Source organism: Nomascus leucogenys, chromosome 4 (assembly GCF_006542625.1).
Source record: "Nomascus leucogenys isolate Asia chromosome 4, Asia_NLE_v1, whole genome shotgun sequence".
NCBI classification, from domain to species: domain Eukaryota; kingdom Metazoa; phylum Chordata; class Mammalia; order Primates; family Hylobatidae; genus Nomascus; species Nomascus leucogenys.
Window position 1 is genome coordinate 112,343,366 of NC_044384.1, and position 17,044 is coordinate 112,360,409.

At 42.4% G+C, this 17,044-nt stretch overlaps 1 long non-coding RNA gene across 1 annotated transcript in view; it reads right to left on the reverse strand.

The window, feature by feature from the left end:
* Positions 1-17,044, reverse strand: part of LOC115834809 — a 21,783-nt gene continuing 4,739 nt past the window's right edge. The window contains exons 2-3 of the long non-coding RNA XR_004029786.1: positions 4,289-4,433; positions 1-244 (exon numbers count right to left, since the gene is read on the reverse strand). This is a non-coding gene — a long non-coding RNA (uncharacterized LOC115834809). The remainder of the gene's footprint in view (positions 245-4,288; positions 4,434-17,044) is intronic.

A 17,044-nucleotide genomic window follows, 5' to 3' on the forward strand; every position in this document is an offset into this window, starting at 1 on the left:
TTCCTAGGGCTGCTTCCTTGGGTTGGGAGTTGGGGACTCCCAATCTAACAGACTCGAGACTTTTCTGACATAGGGGTTTTCCCAAAAGGGAAGGGCCAACAGAGGAAAGGGAGCCATCAGCCCAGGCCATCTCCCCTCTTAGAGCCTGACTGGGGCGGGCTAAGGTCAGTCAGAGCTCCACTTTCTTCTGCATTGCTCAAACTTCTCGGCATAGCCTGTGCCTTTGAGTCTTCCCACCTCTGTCCTGATTAAAAAAAGAAAACTCCATGAGAGCAAGGAGTTTGTGTGTATCATTTTCTGCTAATGATCAGTGACTAGAATACCATCTGGCACTCAGTTGAGTACACAGGATGAATGAATGCCCAAAATGGCTTTTCTGCAGCTCAAACTACATTTCAAGAGAAACTCCCTAGACCAGCTTCTCCAACACCCACTCAGAAATCTTCCAACCATCCATTTTTAGAACCCCATACACATAGGTCCTGGGGTTGGCAGCCTTTACTCAGTGGTGTACCATAGCCTTAGAGAGGTGATTGTGCACATCTCTGCCCGATTTCACTTTCTGTGCCAGTAGCTTGAAATCAGCCATCGTGGAATAATTTACACCATAGAAATTGGAAAACACTAAAGATCATGGCTTCCCTCCTCCCTCCACCCCTGCCCCAACCCAGAGAATTGGTTGCTAATCATTTACCAGCACACTACTGCCTCCAGTCCCGTTTTGCCACTTACAAGCTCTATGATTCCATCAAGTCACTTAATTGCTTTGAGCTTCAGTTCTCTATAAGGTAGACGTCCCATAATATCTACCTATAGGATTGTTGGGAGGATTAAATGTGATTATAACCCTGTAATGTGTTTAGCACACTGGCTTGTAGTAGATACTCAGTACACTTTAGTATGGTTCCAGTTATCTGTTGCTGCATAACCAATTGACAAATGTAGTGGCTTAATACACTTATTTTGCTCATAAATCTATAATTTGGGCAGAACTTGATGAGAATAGCTCATAACTGGAAAGACATGAAGGCTAGAGGTGAGAATCATCTGAAACTATATTCACTTATGAATCTGGCAGTTGATGCTGGCTGTCAGCTGGGGCCATTGGTCAGGACACCTACATGTGAGGTGTGTGCCAGGTAGCCCAGGCTTCCTCACAATATGGTGGCTGAGTTTCAAAGGTGAGTATTCCAAGAAAAAGCTAGGTAGAAGCTATATCACCATTTCTAACTTAGCCTTAGAAGTCACACACTATCACTTATTTTATGTTCTATTTATTAGAAGCAAGTCACTAAGTCTGGAACACTTTCTTTCTTTTTATTGAGACACAGTCTCCCTCTGCCGCCCAGGCTGGAGTGCGATGGCATGATCTCAGTTTACTGCAACCTCTGCCTCCAGGGTTCAAGCGATTCTCCTGCCTCAGTCTCCCAAGTAGCTGGGATTACAGGCACACGCCATCACGCCTGGCTAATTTTTGTATTTTTAGTAGAGACAGGGTTTCACCATGTTGGTCAGGCTGGTCTCAAACTCCTGACCTTGTGATCTGCCCGCCTCAGCCTCCCAAAGTGCTAGGATTACAGGTGTCAGCCACTGCGCCCGGCCACCTGGCCCATTTTCAAGGGGAGGGATGTTAGATTCTCATTTTGGTAAGAAGAGCATGTGGCCTCATGCCTGTAATCTCAGCACTTTGGGAGGCCGAGGTGGGTGGATCACTTGAGGTCAGGAGTTCAAGACCAGCCTGGGCAACATGGTGACCATCTCCACGAAAAACACAAAATGTGTCGGGCATGGTGATACACGCCTGTAATCTCAGCTGCTTGGGAGGCTGAGGCAGGAGAATCGCTTGAACCTGGGAGGTGGAGGTTGCAGTGAGGCAACCTGGCAGAAAAAAAAAAAACTCAACTGCAAAAAAAAAAAAAAAAAAAGCATGAAAGAATGTGTAGGCATGTTTCTAAACCATCATAGCCATTATTATTGCTGTTGCCTTTAGTATGCTCTAGCCTATAGTATGGGAACTATCCCACTTCTTAGCCTATGCGCTCACCACGGGAGGGCAGGAATGCATTCCATTCTTTAAGGTTCATCTCCTGAACCCTCTATCATTCTGCATGTGAGTCTAGGGCCCTGCAGGATTCAGTAACTGTTATATAAATGAATTTCCTCTTGCAAGAGCTGGCCTTGGTTGGAAGAATCAATATCATGAAAATGGCCATACTGCCCAAGGTAATTTATAGATTCAATGCCATCCCCATCAAGCTACCAATGACTTTCTTCACAGAATTGGAAAAAACTACTTTAAAGTTCATATGGAACCAAAAAAGAGCCCACATGGCCAAGTCAATCCTAAGCCAAAAGAACAAAGCTGGAGGCATCACACTACCTGACTTCAAACTATACTACAAGGCTACAGTAACCAAAACAGCACGGTACTGGTACCACAACAGAGACATAGATCAATGGAACAGAACAGAGCCCTCAGAAATGATGCTGCATATCTACAACTATCTGATCTTTGACAAACCTGACAAAAACAAGAAATGGGGAAAGGATTCCCTATTTAATAAATGGTGCTGGGAAAACTGGCTAGCCATATGTAGAAAGCTGAAACTGGATCCCTTCCTTACACCTTATACAAAAATTAATTCAAGATGGATTAAAGACTTAATGTTAGAACTAAAACCATTAAAATCCTACAAGAAAACCTAGGCAATACCATTCAGGACATAGGCGTGGGCAAGGACTTCATGTCTAAAACACCAAAAGCAATGGCAACAAAAGCCAAAATTGACCAATGGGATCTAATTAAACTAAAGAGCTTCTGCACAGCAAAAGAAACTATCATCAGAGTGAACAGGCAACCTACAGAATGGGAGAAAATTTTTGCAACCTACTCATCTGACAAAGGGCTAATATCCAGAATCTACAATGAACTCAAACAAATTTACAACAAAAAAACAAACAACCCCATCAAAAAGTGGGCAGAGGACATGAACAGACACTTCTCAAAAGAAGACATTTATGCAGCCAAAAAACACATGAAAAAATGCTCATCATCACTGGCCATCAGACAAATGCAAATCAAAACCACAGTGAGATACCATCTCACACCAGTTAGAATGGCCATCATTAAAAAATCAGGAAACAACAGGTGCTGGAGAGGATGTGGAGAAATAGGAATACTTTTACACTGTTGGTGGGACTGTAAACTAGTTCAACCATTGTGGAAGTCAGTGTGGCGATTCCTCAGGGATCTAGAACTAGAAATACCATTTGACCCAGCCATCCCATTACTGGGTATATACCCAAAGGACTATAAATCATGCTGCTATAAAGACACATGCACACGTATGTTTATTGCGGCACTATTCACAATAGCAAAGAGTTGGAACCAACCCAAATGTCCAACAACGATAGACTGGATTAAGAAAATGTGGCACATATACACCATGGAATACTATGCAGCCATAAAAAATGATGAGTTCATGTCCTTTGTAGGGACATGGATGAAACTGGAAAACATCATTCTCAGTAAACTATCGCAAGGACAAAAAACCAAACACCGCATGTTCTCACTCATAGGTGGGAATTGAACAATGAGAACTCATGGACACAGGAAGGGGAACATCACACTCCGGGGACTGTTGTGGGGTTGGGGGAGGCGGGAGGGACAGCATTAGGAGATATACCTAATGCTAAATGACGAGTTAATGGGTGCAGGAAATCAACATGGCACATGGATACATATGTAACAAACCTGCACATTGTGCACATGTACCCTAAAACCTAAAGTATAATAAAAAAAAAAAAAAAAAAAAAGAGCTGGCCTTGGACATTTATGCTCCAGTTCCTTAGGATGACATCCCAGTTGGCCCCATAAGAACTGAGGTGAGGGCCAGGTGCGGTGGCTCACGCCTGTAATCCCAGTACTTTGGGAGGCCGAGGTGGATGGATCATCTGAGGTCAGGAGTTCAAGACCAGCCTGGCCAACATGGTGAAACCTTGTCTCTACTAAAAATGCAAAAATTAGCTGGGCATGGTGGCAGGCGACTGTAGTCCCAGCTACTCAGGAGGCTGAGGCAGGAGAACAGCTTCAACCCAGGAGGCAGAGGTTGCAGTGAGTTGAGATTTTGCCCCTGCAGTCCAGCCTGGGCAACAGGGTGAGACTCTGTCTCAAAAACAAAACAAAACAAAACAAAACAAAACCTGAGGTGAGGGATCTGGACAGGACACAGCTGGGAGAGCAGGTGATTTTACCAGCAGGGCCATGATTCTAATAGACCCTACTTACCTTGGGGTAGTGGATGATTGAGAGGGTAAGCTTATGGTTTAAACTCCCTCCAAAGATTCCTCTGAAGTTGGAATGGCAAGATCGTTGTCTGGGAGTCAGGTCATGGGTTCATGATATAACCTCTTTCTTGGCCTTAGTCTGTCAACTGGAAATAAGAAAAGGTCCATAGGTTAGACATTTCTAATCGATTATTTAGAAAACTAGGTTAGAAGCCAATTTCTTCTTCTGGAAATGGTTGATAGGGTCACAAGCTTCTCTCATGGGAAATAGGAAAAGATGAAGCACAGAGAAAAATGCCTTGTTCTGTGGGACATGAATCCAAATCCGTTTCCTTTTCTTTCTTTTTCTTTTGCTTTTCTTTTCTTTTTTTGGGCGGGGGGACAGAGTTTCGCTCTTGTTGTCCAGGCTGGAGTGCAGTGGCGCAATCTTGGCTCACTACAACCTCCGCCTCCCGGGTTCAAGCAATTCTCCTGCCTCAGCCTCCCGAGTAGCTGGGATTACAGGCATGCCCCACCATGCCCGGTTAATTTTTGTATTTTTAGTAGAGACGAGGTCCCACCATGTTGGCCAGGCTGGTCTCGAACTCCTGACCTCAGGTGATTCACCCTCCTTTGCCTCCCAAAGTGCTGGGATTATAGGTGTGAGCCACCATGCCCAGCCCCGTCTCAGTTTCTTTGAGATCCACAGAGCCAGGGTCTAATCCCAGAGAGAAACATAAGTGTGTACACAGCTGATCTCCTACTTACTATGGTTCCACTTACAATTTTTCTACTTCACTATGGTGTGAAAGCTATACACATTTAGTAGAAACCGTACTTCAAGTACCCATACAACTATTCTATTTTTCACTTTTAGTACTTAATAAATTACATCACATATGCAACACTTTATTGTAAAATAGTCTTAAAAGTGTTAGATGATTTTGCCCAGCTGTAGGCTAGTATAAATGTTCTGAACATATTTAAAGTAGGAGAGGCTAAGCTATGTTGTTTAGTAGGTTAGGTGTATTAAATGCATTTTTGACTTACAATATTTTCAATCTATGATGGGTTTATCAGGACTTAACTCCATCATAAGTCGAAGAGATCTCTATGTGGGATGTTTGTGTGGGGACTTCTCTAGGAAAGATCTAGGAAGGAACGGCCCAGAAAACCATTCATTTCAATGGTGAGGGCAGGAGCAGAAGGAGAAAAACATAAGAGCTGGGAAAGTGAGGTGAGAGGGGCTCAGGGGAGAGAGGAGGTACAGAGTGGTCAGGCCCAGCCCTTCACTGGCTGGAGACGTCTTCCAGCCTTAGCTTCCTCTTCTCTTATTCTCCTCCTGCCCCAGCTTATGCCAGGAGCTCCCTGTCCTCAGTGGATCTTCCAGGTAAGTCTAAGAAGGGCTGAGGCCCCTGTGGGTCATGCCTGGTTGGGGGAGTTCAGGTTATACCTCCAAGGCAGCCCCCAGGAGCATCAGGACATCAGTCTATGCTGGTTCCATAGAAACACCAGGGTCTGTCCCTCACCATAGAGTAACCCTAGGCACTTCAGGGCCCCGACTCTGGGTCACAGTCCGCTCATTGATGAAAGGAGCAGAGTTGTCTAGAATAGTTTTTCCTAAAATGTGTTTCATGAATCTCAGAGCCGGCACGGATATTTCAAAGAAAAAACTGCCTCGAGCTCATTTCCCTCAGAAGCAAACCCAGAGACAAAGATTTGAGTGTTTCACCTGGATCCCAGGAAGCACTCATGGAAAGAAAGGAAGATGGGCATGGAAGGGAAGGAAACCAACACAGGGTGTGTTGATGAGTAAATTACCGAGGTGGGCAACTGCAGCTCAATCTCCCTGGGACCTCTGGGATGCTGTCTGGAACACCCCTCAGAGTCTACCCTAACCCATTGTCAGCTAAGGGCTGTATTCAGGGGCACTTCCAGCCTGCCCTGTGTGCCTGTGGTGCATGGTCCTGTGACCAGAAACATCACTCAGGCAGAGTCACCTATGTTTGCAGTGAGAAACCATCAGGAGGTGTGAGAACTATGAAGGCCAAGGGGATACAAGCAGGGCATGGCAGAGGTTGCTACACAGACAAGAAATTTTGTTCACATACATTTCATAAATGTGAGATCAATGATAATTTCCATAGAAATCTCATTACCTTTGTAATAATTACCACGGTCTTGTAGCATGCACCTGGGCCATCAGAGCTGAATTAAGCAGTTTAGCTCAGCTCGTATTTAGTAAAGAGAATAAATACCATTAGCTGTAGTCCAACTTGCTAAAACATTTTCATACTGTTTTCATGGTATTGTTTATATTTGTTATATTTCCATTTTATTGTTACTATTGTTGTTATTATATTATATCATATAATAATGGCAGTATGGCCCCAAATCATAAAGATAGATCCATCGTTCAAAAAACGTTCATTAAAGAATAAAAGTATTATTGAAAATAGCAACAAAAATACTGCAATATAAAGTGTGATTATATATATTAGGGCAGATGAGTGGTTGAATCAGATGATTTTATACAAGCAGGAAAAAAAGTATGAATCAGAAATAAGGGTATGGGAATGAATATCCAAAAATAGGATTTTGTTAGCTGGTAATGCATTTCCTCTTGAGGCATCGTCTATTGTGAAACTTGTCAGATAGTGGCATGATGCCCAGTGAGGCCTTTGCATCATATTTGTTTGCATCAGACCCTGTAAACTAGTTAGAAAACCAATCAAGCTTTTCCTGAAAGTGAGTAAAATAAAGTCTAGTGTGATAGGGATGCATTTTCTCACTAAAGACGGAGAAAAGATTGAAACCACAAAGGCATCATTAAACTTGTCCAACTTATAGTGAAAATCAACACAATTCACACCATGGCTTATAAATTGAGTCACAGGCTACCAGGGAATATGATGATTACAGAAAAAGCAGAGCAAGCTCTTGATGAAATTACTGGATCAAACAACACTTTTGGATGTCACAGAAAATCAATGGCACATACTGTGAAAGAGCAATTGCTGTCCTGAGTGAGTGCTAGCACACAATTGGCTTCATTGTTGAATAAAACCACTTGTGGTAAGCCTCATTCATTGTCAAGAATTCATCCCATCCCTGCCTTCTTGATGACAAATCCCTGATTTTGATCCATGCACCAAAGTCTCCAGTCTCAAGCAATTAATTACAAGTGGTCTAAATCAGGCATGATCAACCCATTTCCCACCTTTCCAGTCTTCCTTGCTACTATAGGAGACCATGAAACCCCATTCTGATCAATGAAATGTGATGGGAAGTCTGCTGAGGGTACTCCTTGAAAATTTTTGTTTTCTTAATAATTAGGCATACACGCTGGTACCTCTCTCCCTCCTTCTTCCTAAGTTGACCATGCCTGGGGCTGGGCAGCCATCTTGCAAATATGAAGCAACCAGTACAAGGTAAAAGCTGAAATAATTCTAGGCACATCCGCACTGCCATTATTGAGCCACTGAATGTCAGTTGTTGCCTACTTCAAGACTTCCTGCTATAGTACAGAAGTCAACCCCTCTATGTTTAAAGCCACTGTAACTTGTTTTCCATCACTGATGGTTGCAAACATTGCTAATGGGTGCACCACTGGTGTGTAGAGTATGAGTCAGCTCTTCACATATTTTCAAGACACATGAGGGAAATGTGCTTGTTAACTTTTTATGCTGTTTATGACCAAATTCCTTTGCAAGATTAGATGAATGAGCTTCTGGCTCCCAGTTGGGTTCGGCAATGGCAATCCCCAGCAGGAAATGGAGAAGGAAGAGAGTGAGATCAGGGCACTTAATCCCCTGGCTTCCTGCCTGTGAGTCACCATGGGTTGGATGCATCCTTCAACAGGAGGCCACAGGTCCTCCCAAGACAGCCCACTCCATCGGTTCTCTCCCTTCTAATGACACCTTCCACCCTTTTTTTCTTCAGGCCTGTTGGTGGTAACAGCTTTGCTACTGCTTCTCCAGTTTATTGTACCATCTCTTGGCATACTTCTACATCTGCAAGACTGTAAATAGTTTCCTAGTAAACAAGCCTTCCTAAAATCAGGCTTCCTAAGACAAGCCTTTTTTTTTTTTTTTTTAAGTGAAAACAAGTTTATTAAGAAAGTAAAGGAATAATATAATGGCTACTCCGTAGGCAGAGCCGCCTCATCCTGGTTTTAAGTGTGCTATTATCTTTTGGTATACTGACTGAACAACCAGCATCAATTCACAGATTTAAAAAAAAAACAACTTGCAGCTGAATGTCAACCATACACCACTGTATTCACAAAGACCAGCTGTCAGGCAACAATCTGGCTCCTAATCTCGATATATATAGAAACAAATAGCAAGGAGAGTCAATGCTTTCAATTCATGGCCTCTCCTATTATGTCTTCTGAGAATACTGTGTAGAGAAATGGACAGTAAGTCAAAGACACTGTTGAACAAAGTATGCTGGTTGCTGAAGGAAAGATATTCACATGAGGTTTTGAAAGAAGAGATGAGATACAGCATCCCTTTGTGGTACTGATAGCTCTTTGATGTAGGTGGCTAGTTCAAGCAGCATCTCAGTGGCACATTCAGTATCTTGATTACCCTGAACTTTTGGCTTCTGGGCAAGGCTATCAATCTCTTTCATACTGAGAAAAAGACATCAAGATTTTGAAGACAGAACCGTGGTGCCAAAGATTAGCCTTTGAGAATACAACTCTTTTCCTACATCCAAATGTTTTCTTCTCTTGGCAGAGAAATAAATTGATATAAAAGCAACCACTAGAAACATTAAAAACAGACTTATAAACCTTCAAATAATCAGACAAAAATACAAACATATATGCACACACACATGCATACCAAAGAAGACAAAAATACACATAGTAAAACATAGAAAACACAAGCAGTATTTAAATAGAAAACAAGATAAGAAGACACAGTTAAGGCGAATATGTTAGTTATATCAGCACATGTAAATGGGATAAAACTACTCATGATAGAAAAATGATTCTCACATTGAATGATAAAAGTGTCTTAAAAAGTGTATGATGTGTGCAAGAGATGCATTTTTACCAAAATAACTCAAAGGTTAAAAATAAAATACAAACCGAGGTGTACCAGAAAGTACTAAGCTAAGGCTGCAGTGTTACCATCAGCCAAAATTAAATTAAATATAAAAATGTGAAACGAGACAAAAAAAAAGTTAAACAGGAGCAAGAGTGGTATCCACCTGAAGAATCTAGTTTAGGCAGGGTGTGGTGGCTCATGCCTGTAATCCCAGCAGTTTGGGATTGCTTGCATCTAGGAGTTCAAGACCAGCCTGGGCAACATAGGGAGACCCCCTTTCTCTACAAAAATTCAAAAATTTGTGGGGCATAGTGGCATGTGCCTGTAGTTCCAGCTGGTCAGGAAGCTGAGGTGGGAGGATCACTTGAGCCAGGGAGGTCAAGGCTGCAGTGAGCCGTGATTATGCCACCACATTCCAGCCTAGGTGACAGAGTGAGACCTTGTCTCAAAAAATAATAATAACAATGAAATAAGTAAAACCACAGTAAGACACCACCTTACCCTAGCCAGAATGGCCATTATTAAAAAGCCAAAAAATGACAGGTGATGGTGTGGATGTGGTGAGATGGGAATGCTTATACACTGTTGGTGGGAATGTAAATTAGTACAACGTCTATGGAAAACAGTATGGAGATTTCTTAAAGAACTAAATCTACCATTTGATCCAACAATCCCATTACTGGGTATCTACACAAAGGAAGAGAAGTCATTATATGAAAAAGACAACTTTACATGCATGTTTATAGCAGCACAATTCACAATTGCAAAGATATGGAACCAACCTAAATGTCCATCGACTAATGAGTGGATAGAGAAAATGTGGTATATATACCATAGAATACTACTCAGTTATAAAAAAGAATGAAATAATGTCTTTTGCAGCAACTTGGATGAAGCTGGAGGCAATTATTCTAAGTGAAGTAACTCAGGAATGGAAAACCAAATACTGTATGTTCTCACTTATAAGTGAGAGCTAAGCTGTGAGTAAACAAAGGCATACAGCATGGTGTAATAAACTTTGGAGACTCAGAAGTGGAGGGGGGTGGAAAAGGGGTGAGAGATATTGGGTACAATGTACACTACTTGGGTGAGAGATGTACTAAAATCTCAGACTTCCCCACTATACAAGTCATCCATGAAACCAAAACCCCCTGGTACCTCACAAGCTATTGAAAGAAAAAATTATATAGAGAGACAGAATGAAAAGGCCTGACATTGTGGGCACATCCTATACCCAGGTAAGAGAAGGATCAAACCAAGAGCTGTAAGGTGACAGATTAGCTGAAAGGCTCCAGAGGAGAGCTGACTGCACTAACAAATGTTGCATTTTCAAACATGTTTCAGGTGCATGTCAGGTCATTCAGATGGGACAACAGTTTATACCACAGTAGCCAAATGTAAAAAGAAAAAAGTCATTTCAGGAAAAGGCACCAGGTTGAAGGTGGTGCCTCCAAAGATAATGTCCTCCTGGAAGCTGTGAATGTGTGAAAGGAGTTTTGCGGGTGTAACTCTGTTAACAATCTTGATGGCATCATCATGGATTGAGGTGGGCCCTAAATCCAATGATAAGTGTCTTCAGAAGAGAAGAGGAGAAAAGGCCCACAGGGGAGAAGGCAATGTGAAGACAGAGCAGAGCCCAGAGGGATGCGGCCACAGGCCAAGGAATGCCGAGGATGGCCGGCAGCCACCAGAAACTGCAAGAGAGGCAGGGAATGGTTTTCCCTCGGAGCGTCCAGAAGGAAACAGCAGTGCCAACACCTTGACTTAGGATTTCTGGCCTCCAGAACTGTGAGAGAATACATTTCTATTGTTTTAAGCCAAAAAATAAAAAATAAAAAGCAAGGTGAAAGGAGCCATCATGATCATTATCATTTAACATGGCTCTAGCAGTTCAAGCCAGTGTAATTAGACAAAAAAGAGAAATGTGATGTAAATATTGGAAGGAGAAAGCAAATTTATATATAGATGATGTGACTGGAAAATTCACAACTATTAGAGAGACAGTAATTCAGGACGGCTCAGGCACGGTGGCTCATGCCTGTAATCCCAGCACTTTGGGAGGTTGAAGCAGGTGGATTTCTTGAGCCCAAAAGTTCAAAACCAGCCTGGAAACATGGCAAAACTCTGTCTCTACAAAAAATACAAAAATTAGCTAGGCATGATGGCGAGCACCTGTGGTGCCAGGTACTAGGGATGCTGAGGTGGAAGGATCACTTGAGTCCAGGAGGCAGAGGTTGCAGTGAGCCGAGATTGTGCTACTGGGCAACAGAGCGAGACCCCATCTCAAAAAAAATAAATAAATAAAGATGATGGCAGTTTCCAAGGTTCATATACAAAACCCAGTAGCTCTCCTTTACTTTACTTTATATATATATGTATATATATAAAATCTATCAGAAATATATGATATAAAGAAATTACAGTTACAATGGCAATCAAAAAGACAAGCTATTTAGAAAAATATTTAAAAGACATATAAGGGCCTTTAGAAAGATAATATTAAAATTATACAGAAGGCTTGGCAAAGTGCTCCCAGCACTTTGGGATGCCAAAGCGGGAGGATGGCTTGAGCTCAGGAGTTTAAGACCAGCCTGGGCAACACAGTGAGGCCTCACCACTACTAAAAATAAACAAAATTAGCCAAATGTGATGGTGCACGCCAGTAGTCCCAGCTACTTGGGAAGCTAAAGTAAGAGGATTGTTTGAGCCCAGGAGTTTGAGTCTGCAGTGAGCTATGATCCCACCACTGCACTGCAGCCTGGGCAACAAAGTGAGATCCTGTCTCTAAAAATAAAAATAAATAAAATAAAGAGAACATTCTATTCTGGGCTTTAATTATTATTTTGTTTTGTTTCGTTTTGTTTTGTTTTGAGACAGGGTCTCATTCTGTCTCCCAGGCTGGAGTGCAGTGGCATGATAACGGCTCACTGCAGCCTCAACCTTCTGGACTCAAGCAATCCTCCCACCTCAGCCTCCTGAGTAGTCACCCGAGTAGCTGGAACTACAGGCACATGCCACCACACATCACAAAGTTTCGAATTTTTGTAGAGACAGGGTCTCCCTATGTTGTCCAGGCTGGTCAAACTCCTGGATGCATGTGATCCTCCCACCTTGGCCTCCCAAAGTGCTGGGATTACAGGTGTGAGCCACTGTACCCAGACTATTCTGTGTTTTCTGTTTTTTGTTTTGTTTTGTTTTGTTTTGTTTTGTTTTGAGACAGTGTCTTCCTCTTGTCACCCAGGCTGGAGTGCAGTGGTGTGATTTCAGCTCACTGCAACCTCTGCCTCCGGGGTTCAAGTGGTTCTCCTGCCTCAGCCTCCCAAGTAGCTGGGATTACAGATACCCGCCACCATGCCTGGCTAATTTTTTTTTTTGAGACGGAGTCTCACTCTTGTCCCCCGGGCTGGAGTGCAATGGCACAATCTCGGCTCACTGCAATCTCCGCCTCCTGGGTTCAAGCGATTCTCCTGCCTCAGCCTCCCGAGTAGCTGGGATTACAGGCGCCTGCCACCACACCCGGCTAACTTTTGTATTTTTAGTAGAGACAAGGTCTCACCATGTTGGCCAGGCTGGTCTCGAACTCCTGACCTCAGGTGATCCACCCGCCTCGGCCTCCCAAAGGGCTGGGATTACAGGCGTGAGCCACCGCGCCCAACTAATTTTTGTATTTTTGGTAGAGACGGGATTTCACCATGTTGTCCAGGCTGGTCTCGAACTACTGACCTCAGGTGATCCACCTGCCTCAGCCTCCCAAAGTGCTGGGATTACAAGTATGAGCCACTGTGCCCGGCCTATTCTGTGCTTTTGAATAGAAAGACTCAATATTATAAAAATGTCAGTGCTGGCTGGGCACAGCGGCTCATTCCTGTAATCCCAGAACTTAGGGAGGATCACTTGAGGCCAGGAATTCGAGACCAGCCTGAGCAACATAGTGAGACCTCAACTCCATATTTTAAAAATTTAAAAATAAAAAATGTCAGTGCTTTCTCAATCCATTTACTCACTGTGACTCTAATCAAAATACCCATAGGATTTGTTTGTTAGTCAGGTGAGGAACTTGTCAAAAATTATATGACAACCAAATGAGGAAATAAATAAGAGCCAGGAAAGCCCTGAAAAAGAAAAGCAACAAGATGAGGCTAGACCTATTAGATGATAAAAATATCATGAAATTATAATTTGTAAAGCAATTTGGTAGCCAGAGGTGAAATAGACAACTCAGTAAACCAGAATAGAAAATCAGAAATAGATCCCAACACATATCAGAATTCAGTTTACGTTTAAGGTGACATTCTAAATTAGTAGAGGAAGGTGGTAGTAAAATTAGCTACCCTTTTGGGGGAAAAATATAATGGGAACACTATTCCCTAAATCAAAATAAATTCCAGATGGATAAAGCATATATATTAAAAATCAAACCATAAGACTATAGAGAAACAATAAGTAAATTTATTTATAATATTATATAAAGAATTCAGCAAATAAAATCCAGTATCCCTAAAGTAAACATTTGTGAAATGTGGCTATATAAAAATTTAGGCTCACACATGTAATCCTAACACTTTGAGAGGCTGAGGTGGGAAGATTGCTTGAGCCAAGGAGCTCAAGACCAGCCTAGGCAACATAGCAAGACCTGGTCTCTACAAGTAATTAAAAAAAAAAATGAGTTGGGTGTGGTGGTGTGCACCTGTGGTCCCAGCTACCTGGGAGGCTGAGGTGGGAGGATTGCTTGAACCCTAGAGGTTGAGGATGCAGCGAGCCGAGATCATGCCACTGTATTCCAGCCAGCCTGGGTGACAGAGCGAGACTCCGTCTTAAAAAAAAAAAAAAAAAAGACTTCTGTACGGTAAAGCATTCTATAAAACAAGGTGAAAGACAAACCAATAATAAGTGCTCCTGTGTAACACACAGACAAGCTCACCTCCTTCATCCTCAAAGACCTAAAGCAACTCAATACAAATGAGTAAGGAATATAAAGCAGCAGTTTACTGAGAAATAGAAATGGTTTTTAAAAGCCTCAACTTCTCTCGTAAAAAGAGAAATGCCGACTGAAACAGTAAGATTTGTTTCTCCTATCAGATTGGCAGAGATTCACAGTTTGATAACACCAGTGCCAGGGAGGGTGTTGGGCAACAGTCACCCTCGGACACTATTGGTTGAGAGTGAAATTGGTGCAATTTTTGGGATGGTGATTTGGCAATGTCTTTCAAACTCCTTTGACCCAGAACTCAACCGCTTGGATTTTTAACCTACAGACCTATGCACAAAAGTCTTCCAATTTAGATAAATAAGAATGTTCAAGAAATGTGCTTTAAGACAGTCTCTTTCCACGTTTTTGCTTTCCAATGCAATGCTCAGTGGATCTCAAAATTTGATGTGCATAAGAATCAATTGGAGGGTTTGTTAAAACCCAGGTTGCTGGGCCCCAGTTGCAGAATTTCTGATTCCCTAGGTCTAGGAAAGACCCAAGAATCTGCATTTCTAACAGCTTCTCTGGTGATGCTGATGCTGATGGTCAGGGGTTAGAACTTGAGAACAATTGCCTTAGCCTGTTGAGAGGGCTGGGGTGGGTCTCCAACCAAGATGAAGGCCTAGAGAGGGGAGTTCCTTTGAGGAGGGGGAAGAGTAGAAGGCAAGGTGGAGAGGAGCAGAATTCCCCTCAGGACTATGGAGAGGAGGAGGTAGTTGGGGTGGGGTTGTCCAGAGAGGAATGTTTGAGCCCCCTAAGAAGCCAGGACCTTAGTCCCTATTTGCAGCCTCATAAAAGAGTCTTCCCTTCCCTCTGCACAACCAAGGATAGCTCAGAAATAGCAGGGCCCACCTTCTATGCTCAGTGGATCCATGGCCTTGGAGAAGGAGAATATTAGCCACAAGCAGACAGTATGGATTGAAAATCAGACAGCTAGGTCATCCTAGACAGGGGAAGGCATCCCCATTCTTCAGATAGACCTCAGAGGGGTGGGGTTGGGATGGCACGCAGGAGAGTGTCTCTGCTGACTGAAGGGGAAGCTCTCCTTGAGACTCAGCTGCTCGGATTTGATTTGGGGGAGGGGAAATTCTTTTTAACAAATCATGCTGGGAAAACTAGATATTCATATGCAAAATAATGAAGTTGGACCCTTAGCTTATTATCATACAAAATTTAACTATAAATGGATTAAAGACCTAAATGTAAGAGCTAAAACTATGAAACTCTTAGATGAAAAATAACTTGAAGCTCCTTGCACTTGAGAGTCATGAATGGAATAAAATTCTTACCCATCTGTGGCAAAATAAGAAACATATTTGGTCTTTGTCCCCTACTTTCTTGCTCAGAGTTCCTTTGGAATTTCCCTTGGAGTTTCCTGAGTGACAGGATTTATCCATCAGGAGCCCCTTACAATCACACCTGAGTCTATGCTATTATAATAAAGTGATTTAGGGTGGGGCCCTTAGCCTCAGAATGAGGTTGATCACCAGAAAGACCAAAGTATTAGAAGGCTAGAACTTTCAACTCTACCCATCAACCTCCAGGAGGGGGAAGGGGTCTAGAGATTAAACTCTACAAAAACTTCTGAACAATAAGATGGAATGAGCTTCCAGGCTGCTGAACACATCCACATACCAAGAGGGAAGCAGACCCCAGTGCTCCAGACACTTCTGAACCTTAATCTGTTTCTCGTCGTCTGGCTCTTCGTTTGTATTCTTTATAATAAACTGGTAAGTAAAGCATCTCCCTGAGTTCTGTGAGCCATTCCAGCAAATTATTGAATCTTAGGAGGGGGCTGTGGGAACTCCAGCTTTATAGCTGGATGGTCAGAAGTACAATAAGGCTGGAACTTGTGACTGGTGTCTGAGAGGAATGGTCAGTCTTGTGGGACTGAGCCCTCAAGCTGTAGGGTCTGCACTAATGCTGGGAAGTCAGTGTTGAATTTGAATTGTTGAACACTCAGCTGGTGTCTGGAGAATCAGATAATTGGCTGTAGGTGTTGGAAAACTCTCCAGACCATCACACTAATTTAGATGAAGAGAAACCAAACAGTTGAACCTGACCTGTGGACCCCAGGTATACCTCACTGGTCTAGATGTAGATTATTGGTGAAAGGCTGAAAACACTGGCTCCTTTTTCACAATAATGGCACTGTAATTGACATTAACTTCTCCTCTCTTTAAAAAAAAAAAAATCAGGGTAAAACTTAAAGTGAACAAATCTTCAGTAAGGAACTTGAATCTTTACACATGTATATACCTGTCCAACTGCTACACAGATCAAGATATAGAACATCTCTAGCATCCCAGAAGGCTCTTGTGCCCCTTCCCAGTCAATATCCCCAAGGCAACATTATCTATCACTGTGCTTTAATTCACCTGCTTTAAAATTTCATATAAATAAGTGGAATTATAGTTACTCCTCTTTTAAAGGTCGCAACTCCCAATACTGACACAATGGCAATTAAATTTCAATCTGAGTTTTGGCGGGGACATTCAAACCATAGTATTGTATGAAGCAATAGCTCGTTATTTTTCATTGTTGTGTAATATCCCATTATATGATAACAATTAATTTTCACTTACCTATTAGTGGAATTTGTTTTGTTTTCAGTTATGGGCTGAAAACATACATAAAACTGCTATAACATTCTTTTAAATGTCTCTTGGTGTGTATAAGCGCCTTGTTTCTCCTGGGTATATACTGAATAGTGGAATTATTTCCAATAGTTTCTAATTATAACCCTCATTAA